We start from the raw sequence: 17,123 nt of genomic DNA on the forward strand, positions 1-17,123 counted from the left end.
GGCACTAAAAAAAATCCTTACTGGTCTGTAACTTCCCCAAATCCCTCCTTCTACCTTTTTTTAAAGTTAAAGATAGCATCAATAAGGTTTTACTCCTGTGGAGCAGCTGACTTTAATGAGAGATTATGGGATCTTTTAGCAGCTCAGTCACTTCAGTTCTGAATTCCTCCAGAACAGTTTGCAGCAGTCACAGGACCTGATCTGCTGCTGTTTCATTTAGCCATTTGTTCCGGCACCTCACTTTCTGCCATAGCTCATCTTTATCTTCCAGCACCTCACTTTCTGCCATAGCTCATCTTTATCTTCCACAACAGCCTCTTGATAGATGGAAAGAAATAATTTAGCTTCTCTGCAACATCTTTCTTCTTCTTCCTTAATTTCTTCCTTTACTCTCTGGTTGTCTAGCAGACCCCCCCATTCTCTCACAGGTTTGCCTCATCTGAGATTCTGAAAGGATCCCTTGGTCCTTGACTGCTGCTAGTGTTATTTTGGGTTGTTTTAATTATGTCTCTGGCTAGCTGTCTTCAGATATCTCTCTCCTTATGTGCCGTAAAACTAGCTGTTGCAGGAAGCAATCACGGTGTCAAGAAACTGCTTCTCTAAATCATGTCTCACTATGTCATCTGGCCACTTAACATATGAGCCACCACCCATTATTGCTGTTTTATTAGACTTAGTTGCCTCTTTAAACTCCCTCAGCACTAGATACTCAGCATCCTTTCCATGATCAAGAGGTCAGCAATATTACTCCGGTAGTACCTTTGTATTCTGGTGACTCTGGATACTAACTGTTACCAATTTCTCAGTATGGCTCTCTCCACATAGAAGTTCTAGTTCAATAGAGTTTATGAAATCTTCCAGGTAAATGATGCCCTCCCATCTCTAGGATCTCAGCTGTCCTTGCTGGCTAATTTAGAGCCAGGTTTAGCACATTGATCTGCTGTCCTCACTATCCCGTGGATCTTTGTCTCAGTGATCCTGTCATCTGAGGCTCCTTTTCCATTGACTGGCATTTGAGTTCACTCATTTAAGAAATTAGCTTCTTGTGTTGCTCTATAGACATTTACTGTTATATTTTTGGCCATGTGTATTTTTCATTTAGCTTCTTTAGCGAATACCTTGATCCTATTCAGAATTTACCTCTGATCTCAATCTATAATTTCTGTTCTGTCCTTTCCCGGCTACAAAGAGACTTTTGTGTTATAAACATTCCTAGCAGAGATCTTTCTACAACATGAATGCTCCTTTCTGCCTCCCACTAGGAAAAATAACCCCCCGAAATCTTGTTAGCTGGGCACATCAGCTGTCTGGCTCTTCTGTGAGTAAGTGTGGAACCCTGCTCCCCCTCCATATAGACTCTGCCTACCCCAAAAAGTTTCCCACTGCCAGACGTAAACCACTCCTTTCCGTCACCTTCACCAAGGCTCTGAGGGGCCCTCTGGTCTAGCTGGCCATGAGTGTGGAACTGGAGGCATTCCACAGAAAGCTGCCACAGAGGCCTCTCTTTCCTAGCAATCTAAACTTAGTTTCCAGGCCCTATCTCCTACACGTCCCTATCCATGCCAGGAGATACGGGCTCCTCCCTGGCCATGCCTGTCTGGAAATCTGTCTCAGTGCCTTGAAAGATGCGACACTCTGCTGCCCGTAGGCAAGCCACCCACCATCCACGTTCTTAATGATAGAACCCACTATTGGCACAGCCTGAGTACCCCTCACAACCACTGCTCCAGGGGCTGGAGATATCCCTTCCAAGCATGATCAAAGACCAGGCTCCACCTCTTCCATCACAAGGTGCCAACTCAGGGGGGTGTCCTTCCAACCATATTACCTTGGCCCCCTGAGATCACAACACCAGTTTCCTCAACTTGAGGGTGGGACCAGGCCATTCTGATGTCACTCGTCCTATTAATCCCATCTCTGCTCCTTTGATTCTTCAGCTCTGACCTCTCAGTGCTGCTTCTGCAGTCAGAGCGCCAAAGGCCACTCGCCCCAGTGTACACATCCATCCCTGGGCCACCATGCAGCTTGCACTCTGTAGCAGCTTGCACTCTGTAGCAGTTTGCTCTTATTTTTTCCACTGCAAGCAGATAGCCACGTGCACTTTAGTTTCCCAGAATGACTGACAAAGAAGGACAAGTTTCTGACAGAACAGGACAAGAGGCTTGTTTTGTTTTGTTTAGTTCTTTCCCAATAACATCTCTGCTTTACTGAGCAGCTCCTCGTGCATCCCTGCCATCTAGCAACACAGCAACATTTTTAGGCTTCTCTATATGCAAAATACCTGTCACCCCATCAAAGGTCATGACCTAGTAGTTATACTCTCTATATTTGTGCCTTGCCCAGAATTCTCTCAGTCCACAATTCTCTGCAGTTTTCTTCTCCCCTCGTACCAGAGTTAAGCATTTCCTATCATTCTAAACAGCTAATACTATTTAATCAATTGACTAAGGTATTTGTTCTGACAATGAAATGAAACCTTTCCCTCTGCAGCAATCTCCTACTCACTCAGTGTGAAATGAAGAGTCATAATCCTCTGGGTTGGAAAATTTGCAATGGGGAAGGATCATGTCAATAACAGATGCTTCCTAATGCTTAACCATCAACTGCTATTATTCTATTTCCTTAGTCTGATTGGATTAAGATGTACTTGGGAGCAGTGATGAGCTGCCAAGATCTTAACAACCAGTTCCCTCCCCGCCCCACAAGGGGGTCATGGCCCGCCCCCCGGGACTCATGGTCCATCCAACCCCCATGTTCCTTGATGCCCCCCCTCAGGACTCCTACCCCATCCAACCAACCTTTCTCTCTGTCCCCGACCGCCCCTGGAACCACTGCCCCATCCAACACCCCTCTCCTTCCTGACTGCTCCGCGGGGCCCTTGCCCCCATTCAATCCCCATTCCCCGCCCTCTGACCGCTCCGGTATTTTTTTAAGCAGGCTCCCTAACGCACCATACATCAGATATGTCACTTAGAAAACCAGTGAGCTACACAGCCAGCCCTGTTCTGCAAGAGTCTGAAGCCAAGCCATCCTTCATGATCACCATGGGTGGTAGGTTTACAATGCACTTGTTAGGATTTTACAGAAACCTGTAAACTGTCCAAAAGTGCTAGCATACATGAGCAGCATACATGTGCAGCAGCCCTTAGCAGATAGAGAACAGAATGCTACATGACAGAGGTTACCTGTATATGAGAGGTTCTTGGTGGTGGTGACTGCACAGTAAGGGCTCAACCTTCAGATCAGTCCACTGGATGCAGCCGAGCTGCAGAAGCTGCACAGGAGCCATCTGTAGCACCTCAATCTTGGGGCAATCTGAGCAGTGCAGGGCTGCTCTAAAAAAAATAATCAAATCACCCAAATAGCAATGACCCCCAAAGGGCCACCTGTCAGTCAGGGGCAAGGGATAGCTTAGAGGTTTGAGCATTGCCCTATTAAACCTAGGGTTGTGAGTTCAATCCTTGAGGGGCCCACTTAGGGATCTGGAGATTAGTCCTGTTTCAAGCAGCAGGTTGGACTAGATGACCTCCTGAGGTCCCTTCCAACCCTGATATTCTATGACTGCTGGAATCATAGAAGACTAGGGTTGGAAGCAGGGCTGCCGGGGGGGGGCAAGTGGGGCAATTTGCCCCAGGCCCCACAGGGGCCCCCACAAGAGTTTTTTGGGGCCCATGGAGCAGGGTCCTTCACTCGCTCTGGGGGCCCTGGAAAACTCTCGCAGGGCCCGAGCCCCCAGAGCTTCTTCCACTCCAGGTCTTCAGAGGCAGTGGGTCCTTCCGCTCCGGAGCAGAAGGACCCCCCGCCGCCAAATTATCACCGAAGACCCAGCACTTCGGCGGCGGGTCTCGCTTCCGTGGTAATTCGGTGGCAGGCGTCCCTGCCGCAGGTCTTCGGGGCACTTCGGCAGCGGGTCCCAGAGCAGAAGGACCCTCGCCGCTGAACTACTGCTGCAGCAGGGCCCGCCCGCCGCCAAAGACCCAAGGCCCCCTGAATCCTCTGGGCGGCCCTGGTTGGAAGAGACCTCAGGAGGCCATCTAGGCCAACCCCAACTAAATCATCCCAGCCAGGGCTTTGTCAAGCTGAGCCTTAAAAACCTCTAAGGATGGAGATTCCACCACCTCCCTAGATAACCCATTCCAGGGCTTCACCACCCTCCTAGTGAAATGGTCGGATATCAGGAAAAACTTAGACCTTCCCCACTGCAACTTGAGATCATTGCTCCTTGTTCTGTCATCTGCCACCACTGAGCTTCATCCTCTTTGGAGCCTCCCTTCAGGTAGTTGAAGGCTGCTATCAAATCCCCCCTCACTTCTCTTCTGCAGACTAAATAATCCCAGTTCCCTCAGCCTCTCCTCGTAAGTCATGTGCCCCAGCCCCCTAATCATTTCCATTGCCCTCTGCTGGACTCTTTCCAATTTATCCACCTCCTTGGAGTCCAAGGGTGCTGCATGATGATGCAACCATGCCTCCTCACCCTGGAATAGACCAAGCATGACCCCTTTGACAGGACATGGAGAGGAAAGCATGGCTGCTCTACACTGCCCCATTAGGGAGATTGTGGCTTTCCAACTGCTTGATACTGCAGGAGCAACACTAAAGGGTCCGAAATGGGGCTCTAGATTGAGACCCTCACTACAATTTCTAGTAGCACCTACAAATACTCCACACTACACAAATAAAGAATAACACATTCCCCTGGCCCCACAGAATTTGCAGCATCCTCCCTCCCTGCACAGGCAATGCCGAGAGAGCCAAAGAGCCTGAGTCTATTTGAATCTCCAATAGAATCCAATGTCTAGGGCTTGTTTAGTGCAATACACTGTGTGTGCGCACACATAGGGTGTTAACTTATGGGGGAGGGATAGTTCAGTGGTTTGAGCATTGGCCTACTAAACCCAGGGTTGGAAGATCAAGCCTTAAGGGGGCCATTTAGGGATGTGGGGAAAAATCTGTCTGGGGATTAGTCCTGCTTTGAGCAGGGGGTTGGACTAGATGACCTCCTGAGGTCCCTTCCAACCTTGATATTCTGTGATTCTTACCATTGCTTAGCTGATTTGTGTCATGTGTGCAGGAAAAGCAACATGTATTTTTCTGCAATCAGAGTAGTTTAAAAGCACCTCTGTAGCCACTCACTAAGTCACCCTGACCCCCAGGGCCTGGAGGCATTTGATAGCTGCAGCTCCCACAGCTGTACACACCAGCTGTGAAAATCTTCACCTTCTGCTTCCTTCAAAGGCCTGTGGAATGCAGGACCATAAAAGGGGGCAGAGAGCCTCTTGCCTGATCCCCAGAATTCAGCAAGGCTGCAAGTGCATCATTATTTCTCATTTGCTTCCTTTGATTTCTAGTCAAGGAAGCATCCTTTCCGGCTCTGAGCACTCTGGCAATTACTAAACCACAAGCCAGGAAACATCAGCCTCCGATCTCCTCCCTGTGCAATTAACAGCCAGTCAACAAAAACCAGAGCAAAACATCCCCACTGCACCAGGCTCCAACCCCCTCACACTGCTCAGCAGCCCAAGCTGCACACCTAGGAGGTCTGCAAGCCACAGGGGAAACGGAATGTATACCAAAGCCTTGTTCTCTTCATAGAAGATAACCGGCCAGCCAAGCCCTGTTTAAATCCTGGTAGCTCCAGTCACCATGGCAGGATGGAACACACAGAGTGACAATCACACGCATTCTTGACCCAAACCCTTTAGGTTGTAAGACATTGGTTCTGGCCCATGAACTCTGCGTCAATGCAGAGCACGCGTATCACATGCTCACAGTGTGACAAATCAATTTCCCCCTAATATTTAAGCTAAATTCCTCCTCCCTTCACTACCGGCCTCAGCTTCTCATCCCATTCTCCAATACTGGGAACGATTCCCTTCCTTCATTGCTGCCCTGAAGGCTTTTATTCCTTCCCATATGCCAGTAGTTGGGATTCCACTCACAACCCAGCCTCCAGCGTGCAACTTGTAAAGCTGGATTCAGTCGCTCTGAGAGCTGAAAACCTGCTTGTTTACTTTCTTGCTGGTTATGCTGGTTGCGGGGCATTCTAGTGGCAACACCAGGACTCAGCATTCAAGAATTAATCCTGTTTTCATCAGCACCAGTAGCCACTTGGATCCAGGTCTGTTTACACTAACTAGAAAAGGGGGTTGAAAAGAACAGCTAGCAATGGGAAGCCAACAGCCATTTCTATTATGTCACAATTTCCATGTGTCCTTGTGCAGGGAAAGTTTGAGCCCTAATGAGGCATAATCTTGTGTGATTGCAATTTACTGCTGCCAATAGGAAGCAGCACTGGGAGATTACATGCCCCCACACCCCCTCCACCATACTGCTCCTCTAGGATGAAGAAGTTACTCATCTTTTGCAGTAATGATGGTTCTTCCAGTAAAAAGAACAGGAGTACTTGTGCTGAAATAAATGTGTTAGTCTCTAAGGTGCTACAAGTACTCCTGTTCTTTTTGTGGATACAGACTAACATGCTGCTACTCTGACACCGTTCTTCCAGTAGTGTCCTTATTGGTGCCCCACTGTAGGTGTGTCTTCGTCTCTGCACTGAAGATTGGAGAATTTCGGTAGCAGTGTCTATTGGGCCCGCACATGCGTGGTCTCTCCTTGTGCTGTGCCACAAGGCTAGCCAGTGCATGTGGGCTAACCGTCCTCAGTTCCTTCTCTACCCAGAGTCATAGCGAGAACTTCAAAGCATAGGGAATGCGGGCGGGTCGTAGAGCACCCACAGTGACACACATCTCAAAGAACCATTGTTACTGCACAAGGCTAGTAACAACTTCTTCGAGTAGAGTCCCTGTGGGTGCTCCACTGCAGGTGACTCCCAACAGTACCCGCACTGGAGGGCTGGGACTTCAAAGTCAGGTCAGTCACAGATGACCGTACTGTGGAGCCAAAGATGGTATCAGAGGCAGAGTCCCTGATGATCACATGATGTTCTGTGAAGATGTGGGCTGACACCCACATTGCCACTCTGCAGATCTATAAGATGGGGACGTCCTTCAAGAAGGCAAGAGATGAGAAGATTGATCTTGTGGAATGTGTATGGATTGAATTTGGAGGGGTCATGTTACAAATTTGGTAGTGGTGTCTGATGCAATTCAAGAACCACTTGGAGAGTCTTTGGGCTGATATTGCTGAGTCCTTAGACCTTTCTGGCACAGAGAGGAACAGTCTAGGGACTTTTTGAAGGCCTTTGTCCTACCAAGATAGTATGAAGGGCCCGCCTAACATCTGGGTATGCAGGTTCTTGGGCAATGCTCAGTACCCTTGAGGCAGATTGTGTCTGCACTGCCCAGGGGTCCCAGTACAGCAATTGCAGTGGTATAGGGCCTGGTGGTGATGCCCACAGGTGGTGCACCAGGATGGTGGTGGTCACACCTGGCGGTGTATTCCCAGACCCTGTTAATAGTGAGTCCCATATGGAGCTTGGGAGGAGTATTGTGAAACTCCTTCTGGCTTGCTATCCAATCCCTCGCTTGCCATCAGAGGGGCATGGCATGATTGTGGGGAAATACCCTCAGTTGGCCATGGCTTGGTGCCATGATCTCGATACCGAGGGAGGGAGAGTCAAGCTTCCAACATGCTCATGATGGAATTCCATCAATACTGAATGTCCCAGTGTTGGGGGACATGGGGACCTTGTCCGCATCCATCTCTCTGGTGCTGGGTGCTGATGCCACTGGTGAACCAACATCAGCTTGCGTTACAGGAGCATCTTAGGGTGTTTGCCCTTGTGTCTCTGTACTGAAGATTCGGTGCCCATGCCCAAAGGGTCCATGGGCCTATGAACGGTACTGGACACTGACGGTCGCTGTGAGGTGTAGGTACCAGATGATCTCATTGCCGAGAATACCAAGTGAGATGGCAATCACTTTTGGCTATTCCTGGGCTCGATGAGGGAACTTCCCGCTCAATTTTTTGACTTGTGAAAGGAGTCCCTGGACTGTTTCTTCAACTCACTATCCTTCAAAGTCAAAGGTTGAGTGGAAGACTCATGACAGTCGGAGGGCTGGGGTCAGAGACCCACATCCATACCGATGATTTTCTGGTGGAGCTCTCTGTCCTTGTGGGATCTTGACAGAGGGAACACTACTGTTGGATGCCTCACCGAGGCAGTGAATGCACATCTGCCACCAGGAATCACCTCACTGCAAGTGCGATACTTCTTGAAGCCCAGAGAGCCGGGTATACGCTTGTCCAGGGGGTTCCCCCTCAGGACCGGGGTTGAGCAAAAGAACAAAGTCTCTTCTCTCTTCTTTTTTCAGGTGTGGACAAATAAAGAGCCAGAAGAAAGTTAGAAGGTTTCTAAAAGCTAAAGTTTAACAAATGAAAAGTAGAGTTAATGATCCACTAACTGACAAGTAATGGCTCCATCTCTAGCCAGGGGCGGTTGAGAAAGAACTCAGGGGGGTTAGCCTGTGCTCAGGGCCGGCTTTAGGGAGATTTGCCCCATTCCCCCAAATCGGGACCCGCACCTAAAAGGGTCCCGCACTGCATCACGCTGGCGGCCTTTTTAATTTTAACTCACCCGGTGGTGCTCTGGGTCTTCGGCAGCGGGTCCGCCCAGTGAATACAAATTGGGCCCCACACTTGCTAAAACAGGCCTTGCCTGCGCTGGCTAGCCTTGTGGCACAGCACAGAGAGACAACGCATGTGCGGGCCCAAGGGACACCGCTTCTGAAGTTCTCCAATCAGCAGCACGGGGCTGCAAACACACCTACAGTGGGGCACCCATAGGGACACCACTCAAAGAAGAATATCTGCTTTGAACGGATTTAAACTGGAGCGCTATAGCAGAGGGCAATGGCTTTTTATGCCACAATGAAATCAATGTGCCAGCGGCTGTCACTGTAACGCAGGTGAAACTATAAAATCAACAACACTTAAACGAGCACCCAAATGTTTTAATAAATTCAAACATTTTAAGAATCAATTCAGCAGGTCTGGCTCAGGCCAATTCATACACCGTCTGCTGCTGGAGGAAGCGACCCAAGGGCAGCAGCAAAGTGCAGCTATTTCCAAATGAGGATCCTCCTCTCCACTGCATGACTGGCACCACGCTCAGAAATGCAAATTCCCATCCATGCGTTGGGCCTTTCATGGGAACAACAACAGTAAATACTCAGGACCTACGTGGCACTTTTAACTGAGGGTCACATCTCACTTTGCAATGGGAAGTAAGGCTTATTATCTTATTCTCCAGAGGGGGAAACTGAGGCACAGTACTGGCAGTCAGCTTGCCCAGGGTCACACAGGTGGAGTCAGTGACAGAAGCCAGCTCTCCAATGCCCTACACATGCATACATCTCCCAGCTTTCCTACATTTCTTCCCCCTTTTCCCCACCCAATAATTTAGCAAGTTTTCAGAAGCTCGTCACAGTCCATCTATTTCCATGTGGCCAGCAAACCTGAACAGTGACAGCAGCAGAGCTGGGAGTTAACTGGTTATTTATGAAAACAGTTGATATGCCGTGATGACTCCTCACTTGTAGGGTAGGTGGTGCTCATGTTCCCAGGAAGATGCTGCATGGAATTAAAGAAGCCACGAGGCCTCCTGTCTGCACAGGGCAAACACAGGCAGAACCCCATACAGTAAGCAGACTGCAGTCTGTAATGCTTGCAACCTCAAGTGCTTTCATGCACAAGGCAGTGCTAGCATCCTCAGGGAACTGAGTCCACACTGGCTAAGGGACTTCACCAATGTCACACAGAAAGTCTGTGGCAGAGCAGGGAATGGAATCAAGTCTCCCAAGTCCTAGCCTAGTGCCCGGACCACTGGACCATCCTTTCAGCACAAATTCCTTCTCCACTCCAGCCCTGCTCAGTGCACCCACCAGGGCTTTAGGGCCCAGATTCTTACAGGTATTTCAGTGCCTAACTCCACACTCCTAAGGTGCGGGAGTTTCCCTTTGGAAGGGAAGAGTGAGCATTGACAGGGCAGCACTGCAGCTCTTAGTGCTTCAGCCAGCTCCTCCGTGTTTGGCCTGCGAGGTGCCAGCAGCTCCTTTGCAAAATTACAGACGAATGCACTACAAGTAACTGTACATTAATCCTGCTGACCTTTAAACATCGTGATCCCAAAGGAAAAGCATATTTTGAGCATGATCTTCTCGTTCCCTACAGAGATCTGGGGAGAGCCAAACAGCCTGCTCCGGCACTCTTGGCATGGGCTTTACACCTCCTGAGTTATTAACACAGAGACAGGCAGGCTTCTTTTGGGACACTCGCCTCGCCAGCCATGCCCGATCATCAGAACTCTACAAGGCGAGTGAATCTCCTTTTTATTTTTTTTCAGGCTGCTTCATAGCTGCCATTTGTCTCCCAGACAGGAATGGGACACAAACAAATCACAGCTTTACTAGCTCCACTCCGCTGAAGGGACTCCTGCAAACACAGTGTATAAATCATCCAGAAGAGCAGCAGGACACTGGAGTTTAGAACTGACTGGAGACCAGATCTTAAAAAATCATTTCAAAAGTGGTTATACGAAGGTACAGTTAAGATGACACCTTGGAAGAAATCTCATCTCACTGCTGCCAAAACCCAAAAGGCAGATGGGGTCAGAGAGAGTAAGTACCCCAAGCAGCAGGACAAGAGGGGTAAGTGGGGCAATCAGCAGCCAAAAAACTGCACACCCCACTCTCTGAGGCATCATGAGCTGACAGGGGTTTGATGGGTATCTACTGGGGGGAGAGGGCAGAACAGAACTGCTGGCCACTGAAAGGGCTCCAGGTCCATTACCAGGGCACCATGACAGCTCAGCCAATGAGTCACTCAGCTGCACAGGGCTTCCCTGGGGACATCACAAGGAAAAGGAGTACAGTTGCTACAGCGTAACAAACCTACGGCTGGCAGCACAGACTGACCACAAGATGGAGGAATGCAAGTACTGCACTGTCTGCAACACCTCCCACTGGGAGAGGCCCAAAGTACTTTACACATTCCAAAGCCGAACCCTCCTTCCTTTTAGAACTGAGTGATGGCTGCAAAGAGCCAGCACTCCAAGGCAAGGAAGTGGAGAGTTAAGGGCACCACACCTGTGATCCTACTTGCAATGACACACACATTATTCCGTTCAGAAATGTAAAGTTCATCGCAACACAACCACTAACTCTGACCTATACAATGTTTGGGCAGTGGGGAGGGGGTCTTAAAGTATTTGTGGTGTTCTGTTATTAATAATTTGTGTTATCATAGCACCGAAGAGCCCCAGTCACTGACCTCGGTATCTAATTTTTTTAAGGGATCCTGCTACATAGGAAATAGAATATTTTAGTGTAATGCTTATAATTGAGGTTTCATGAGAATAATCTATACTTAGTTTAAACAGGAAGAGTTGAACACTATGCATTTATGGCAGAATGATGGGATTTTGTAGATAGGCTCTTCAGGCTGATCAATACTCATGACAGCAACATTATTGCATATAAAACGGGAGTCATGCAGCAATGAGACAAGCTCATCAATTTTGCTTTTCAGAGGGTTTGGCATTGTAATTAGATCTTGTGATCACTAGTGAAAGAACAGCATTTATGAGGTCAGAGTTAAGGGGATTGCATTTTGAAGAACTTCAAATTTTGTACACTCGACTATACGGTTGCGTTTGCTATTCTGTGGGCAGTATGAGATTTATGATCTATTCATCACTCCGCTTTCAAATGCCTGGGCTTTGGAAGTGAGGGAATGGGTAAGTACAACACGATCAGGAAATGACTGTAACTGTCTGTTTTTCTAAAATGAAATTATTGTTTATTATCAAATTTCCCTTTTGTGCACGTGAATGTGTGCATGCACGTGAGGTTAAATAAAGTCTCAGTGGGTCGGATGGGTCCTCAAACTTATAAGTTGGATTGAAGAAGAGGAGCATTGCCAAAGTTAAGACTCCCAACTGAGTCCTGCCTTCTTTTGCACAGCCCTGACAATATACAGGTCATCTAAATTATAATAAGTATTAACTAGGTCTTATATAGCGCTCTTTATCATAGAATCGTAGGACTGGAAGGGACATCAAGAAGTCATCTAGTCCAGTCTCCGGCACTCATGGCAGGAATAAGTATTATCTAGACCAGTGACTCACAAACAATGGTTTGCGATCCCATTTTAATGGAGTCGCCAGGGATGGTTTATACTTGCCGGGGACCAGGGCTGAAGCCCACTGCCCAGGGCCTGAGGGCTTCAGCCCTCAGCAGTGGGGTTTAGGTTACAGGCCCCTACCCCAGGCTGAAGTCCTCAGGCTTCAGCTTTGGCCCCGCCTGGGACAGTAGGGCTTCAGCTTTGGCCCCTGTGCCTGGGGCAGTGGGGCCCAGGCAGACTCAGGCTCCTGTCCCCCCTCCTGCGGTAATTTTTGTTGTCAGAAGGGGGTCACAGTACAATGAAGTCTGAGAACTCCTGATTTAGATCATTCCTGACACATTTATCAAACCTGCTCTTAAAAAACTCCAATGAGGGATATTCAACAACCTCCCTAGGCAATTTATTCCAGTGCTTGTCTGTTAGGAAGTTTTTCCTAATGCCCAACCTAAACCTCCTTGCTGCAATTTAAGCCCGCGACTTCTTGTCCTATCTTCAGTTATTAAGAACAATTTTTCTCTCTCCTCCTTGTAACAACCATTTATGAATCAGTAGATCTCAAAGCACTTCCCAGTCTTAACTGCATTTCTCTTCATACCCCTGTAGGGTAGGGCAGTGCTGTTATCCCAGCGTACAGATGAGGTAGATGTTCTGCAAGCATGTTCAAAAAAGCGCATTTTAACATCTTGTGAGGAAAAATTCTCAAAGCCAACTCATTGACCCCGCTGACTTACTATGATATCTAGGCTCCGAAATGCCTCAGTCACTTTTGAAAATGGGACTTTCCAATGCTTTCATAATGTTACCCTTAATCTCAAAAAGGTCTCAGACTCATAGACTTTAAGGTCCCCAAGCTCCTGGCCCAGGAAGCTTGTCTCTGGCCCCTCCCTTGCTGTCCCCCGTAGCCTCAGCTAGCTCGCTCGCTCTACCACCAGTGCAATGCACTGGGCAGCGGGACTATGAGCTCCTGGGGCAGCGCAGCTGCAGAGCCGGCCTGACCTGGTCTCTGCACTGCTTGGTGGCAGTGGCAGCAACCTGGCCCAGCTCCAGCCGACCGCGCTGCCAGCCACCGGTGCTCCAGGCAGCACAGTAAGGGGGCAGGGAGAAGGCGGGGTTGGACAGAGGGCAGGGGGCGGGGGTGTGGATGGTGGTCGGGAAGGAAACAGAGGGTTGAATGGGGGCAGGGGTCCCGGGGGCAGTCAGGAAGAAGGGGGGTTGAATGGGGCAGCAGGGGGCAGTCAGGGGAAGGGGTTCCGGGGGCAGTCAGGGGCCAGGGAGAAGGAGTGGTTGGATGAGGCAGAGATCCCGGGGAGGCCATAAGAAATGAGAGGAGGAGGAAATACCACTGAAGACTGTCCGCGACTGAAGGGCTCTCCGCCGAATTGCTGCCAAACTCATAGACGGGTGAGTGTAAACCCTCCCTCCCCCCACGGCAGTCCCGATATTTTCCCCTTAACATATGGTCACGCTACAGTCAGGGGACAGGGAGTGGGGTGTGTGTGGATGGGGCAGGAGTCCCTGGCAGGGGGCAGATAGGAGGTGCAGGCCGAGCCATGACCCCTCCCCTAACTGGTCCTCCATAGAATTTATGAAACCCGATGCAGCCCTCGGACTAAAAAGTTGGCCTGCCCCTGATCTAGTCTGACCTTCTGCACATTGCAGACCACAGAATCTCACCCACCCACTCCTGTAACAGACCCCAACCTCTGGCTGAGTTACTGACATCCTCAAATCATGATCAAAGATTTCAAGTTACAGAGAGTCCACCATTTACACTAGTTTAAACTTGCAAGTGACCCATGCCCCGTGCTGCAGAGGAAAGCGAAAACCCCCCAGCATCTCTCTGCCAATCTGACCCAGGGGAAATTTCTTCCTGACCCCAAATTTGGCAATCAATTAAACCCTGAGCATGTGGGCAAGACCCACCAGACAGATACCTGGGAAAGAATTCTCCATAGTAATTCAGAGCCCTCCTCATTTAATGTCCCCTCTCCAGCTGTTGGTGATTTTTGTGACTAACAGTTGCCTATAGGCCACATGCCACTGTAGGCCATCCTATCACACCATTCCCTCCACAAACTTTTCACACACAGTCTTGAAGCCAGTTAGGTTTTTTGCCCCTATCGCCCCATTCAATTTGATCAACATTTCCAAACCATAATCCAGGTGCCACTGAGATCACTATTGATTTGCATTGCTGTAGCACTTGAAGCCCTCAGTCAGGACAGGAGACTGACTGTGCTAGGTTATGTACAAACACATATTGAGAGAGAGTTGCCCCAAAAACTTTCCATCCAATCTAAGACAACACTCAGTATGTGGGTGTGATAAATAATCAGACTCTGGGATATCGCCTTGTGCTAAGTGTGGTGTAGTCCCTTCCATTTTTTAAATAAACAAAAATAAAGAAAAATGTTGCAATAACGCTGAAAATGCAACAGCATGAGAATAGGGAACAATATCATCCTTGTAATGGGTGTGAGTTTGCAACCTGAACTCTGAAGAGGTTATCACTTCTCAGTAATAAGCCACACTCCTGCAGTGAAGACACCTGCAGAGAGAGCCCTGCTTTCTACAGCTCCAACAGTGCAGGCTCCATCACTTGAGCTACAGCTTCACTTTTACAAAGACCCTCTTGAACTTTCTAAGCTGTAAGCAGCCAACACAAGGGGAAGATGCTGACACACCAACATACCTGCTAAATGAGGCATCCAATGTCTGCAACCCTGACAAAGCTACAACAGGAGGTACAAAAATAAGTTAATTGCAAGGAACTATTAATGCTTAAGCTGAAATTTAAACCCACAGTCCCACAGGCAGGAAAGAGAGCTGGTATAACCCACCTCTCGCACACAGAAAGACCAGAACAGAGAGTCTTTCATTACCAGCCATCAGATAACACTAAGCAGTAGGGAAGATGCATATTGCTGTTATCAGAAAGTCTTTCATTTGTAAATCTGCATTCACAATGCGCCAATGAAGAAACATTTCAGATATTGTCAGACATGAATGATGCACACAGGTAAAATGAGCGGAGACATTCCCAGGCCACAGGATGATAGGAAGTCTCCTGGATGATATTCTAGAGCAGTGGTCCCCAATGTGGTGCCCATGGGCGCCATGGCACCCGCCGGAGCATGTATGTGCGCCCGCCTAGTGACAAGGTGTGAAAAGTAGTGCCACTGCCTCAAGCCTGCCGGGCAGGGCCGCAGTTTCTCTCCGTCTTCTCTCCACGCTGCCTAGCGCAAACTGGTCTCATTTTCGTTCACCGGAACGACCTACCAGGTTTAATAGTATCATGGTAGTGTAGAGGTAGGCTGTCTCATGCGCATGCTGTTGGTTCCAACTTCTCGTCACTCGTGTATCACCACTCTTTTTTTTCTGCTTGCACCTGCGCACGCAGTGGGATGTTAGTGACCTGTGGTTCCGTATATTATGTGAGTATTCTTTCGCTGCACTGATACTGCTGTTTTCTTGTGCTTTGCGATTTTTTTTTTTAACATTTTGCCCCAAAATGAGTGGTTTAAATAAATATGTATTATTTCAACGCAGAGTGGGAAGAATCCTATTGTTTTATTGAAAATAAAAGGAAATGTGTTAGCTTATTGTGCAGTGGTACTGTTGCAGTGCTGAAAAAACGTAATGTCGAACGCCATTTTCAAACTAATCATGGCTCTTCTGACATTAGCCATCCACTTAAATCTGAGTTGAGAAAGAAGAAAATTAATCAATTCAAATCAAACCTATCTGCCCAGCAATCTGTTTTCACTAGACAAGTGGTAAAGTCTAAAAGTGCTACTATTGCTTCCTTTAAAATTGCTCATCTGCTCGCAAAGAAGAAAAAATCCTTTCAAGATGGTGAATTGTGGAAGGAAGCATTTTTGACTGGTGCTGATTGCCTATTTCAAGGATTTTCTAACAAGCGTGAGATTTTGTCGGCAATACAAGGCTTGCAGTTATCAGACAACAGTTACGAGGAGGATACATGCAATTTCAAGCGACATGCAAACTCAGCTAAAGGATGACTTGGAAATATGTGACTGGTTTTCACTGCAGTTCGATGAGTTGACAGATGTATCAGATACAGTGCAGTTGGCAGTTATGGTGAGGATGGTACAGTGAAACTCTGCTGTAACACGATGATTAGAGTCCAAAAAATTCGATCGCGCTAAATGTGGGGTCACGGTATAGCGGGGTTTACCATTTCAAGCTGGTCAGTTTCAAGCCGGTTGATTTCTCTTGGGCAGAAAACTACTTTCATTTGCGAACTGCCCATAACAGTAACTAGAAGGGTGCAGCTCCAGCAGCAGGGGCTCTCAGCCATGCAGTGAGAGAGTGAAACACTTGGTGAGAGCAGGGGAGACTGCAAGGGGCAGAGGAAGAGCGAGGAGCAGCTGGGGAGGAGAACGGCTCTTCTTACTAAAAGGGTAAGCAGGGGTAGGGGCAAAGAGGCAGTGAGGAAAGCACATTCCATTTTTTGTTTTTTTTTTTTCTTCGGGGGCGCTCCAGCCTCTTTTTTTTCTTTTTTCTTTTTTTTATATTTTTTCTCTTTTGTGCTTCCACGGCGCTCTGGCCGTTTTTTTTTTTTTTTTTTTTTTTTTTTGGCCTGGGGCAGCCGGAGCCACCTTACAATCACGTTATAGCCGAATTTGCATTATTGCAGGGTGCATTATAGCAAGGTTTCCCTGTATTTAGTGACTTCACCATAAAAGAAGAGTTACTAAAAGTATTGCCTATGAAAGGGCGAACAAAGGGTGAGGACATCTATAGTTTATTCAAATCATACGCAACATCAATTAGTATGCCACTACACAAGCTGTCTGCGATCACCACTGATGGGGCACCAGCAATGATGGGCAGCACCAATGGATTCATTGCACTCTGCAAGAAGAATGAATCCTTTCCGAACTTTGTGTCTTATCATTGCATTATCCACCAAGAAGCTTTGTGCATCCAAGTTCTTTTTTTTTCAACACATCATGAATGTCGTTATTAAAATAGAGATAAAGAGTCCTGTGGCACCTTATAGAAACACAGACGTATTG

General features: G+C 48.1%; 1 protein-coding gene across 5 annotated transcripts in view; it reads right to left on the bottom strand.

Moving 5' to 3' along the window:
* Positions 1-17,123, bottom strand: part of MID2 (midline 2) — a 440,591-nt gene that overhangs the window by 394,091 nt on the left and 29,377 nt on the right. Inside the window, exon 1 of one of the 5 annotated variants that reach the window (XM_050965457.1) lies at positions 3,186-3,258. The exons of the other annotated variants lie outside the window; for them this stretch is intronic. The gene's annotated coding sequence lies outside the window, so the exon portion shown is untranslated. Of the gene's footprint in view, positions 1-3,185; positions 3,259-17,123 lie in introns of those variants that run through there. 5 annotated transcript variants of the gene reach the window in all.

Source organism: Gopherus flavomarginatus, chromosome 8, assembly GCF_025201925.1.
Source record: "Gopherus flavomarginatus isolate rGopFla2 chromosome 8, rGopFla2.mat.asm, whole genome shotgun sequence".
Taxonomy (NCBI): Eukaryota; Metazoa; Chordata; order Testudines; family Testudinidae; genus Gopherus; species Gopherus flavomarginatus.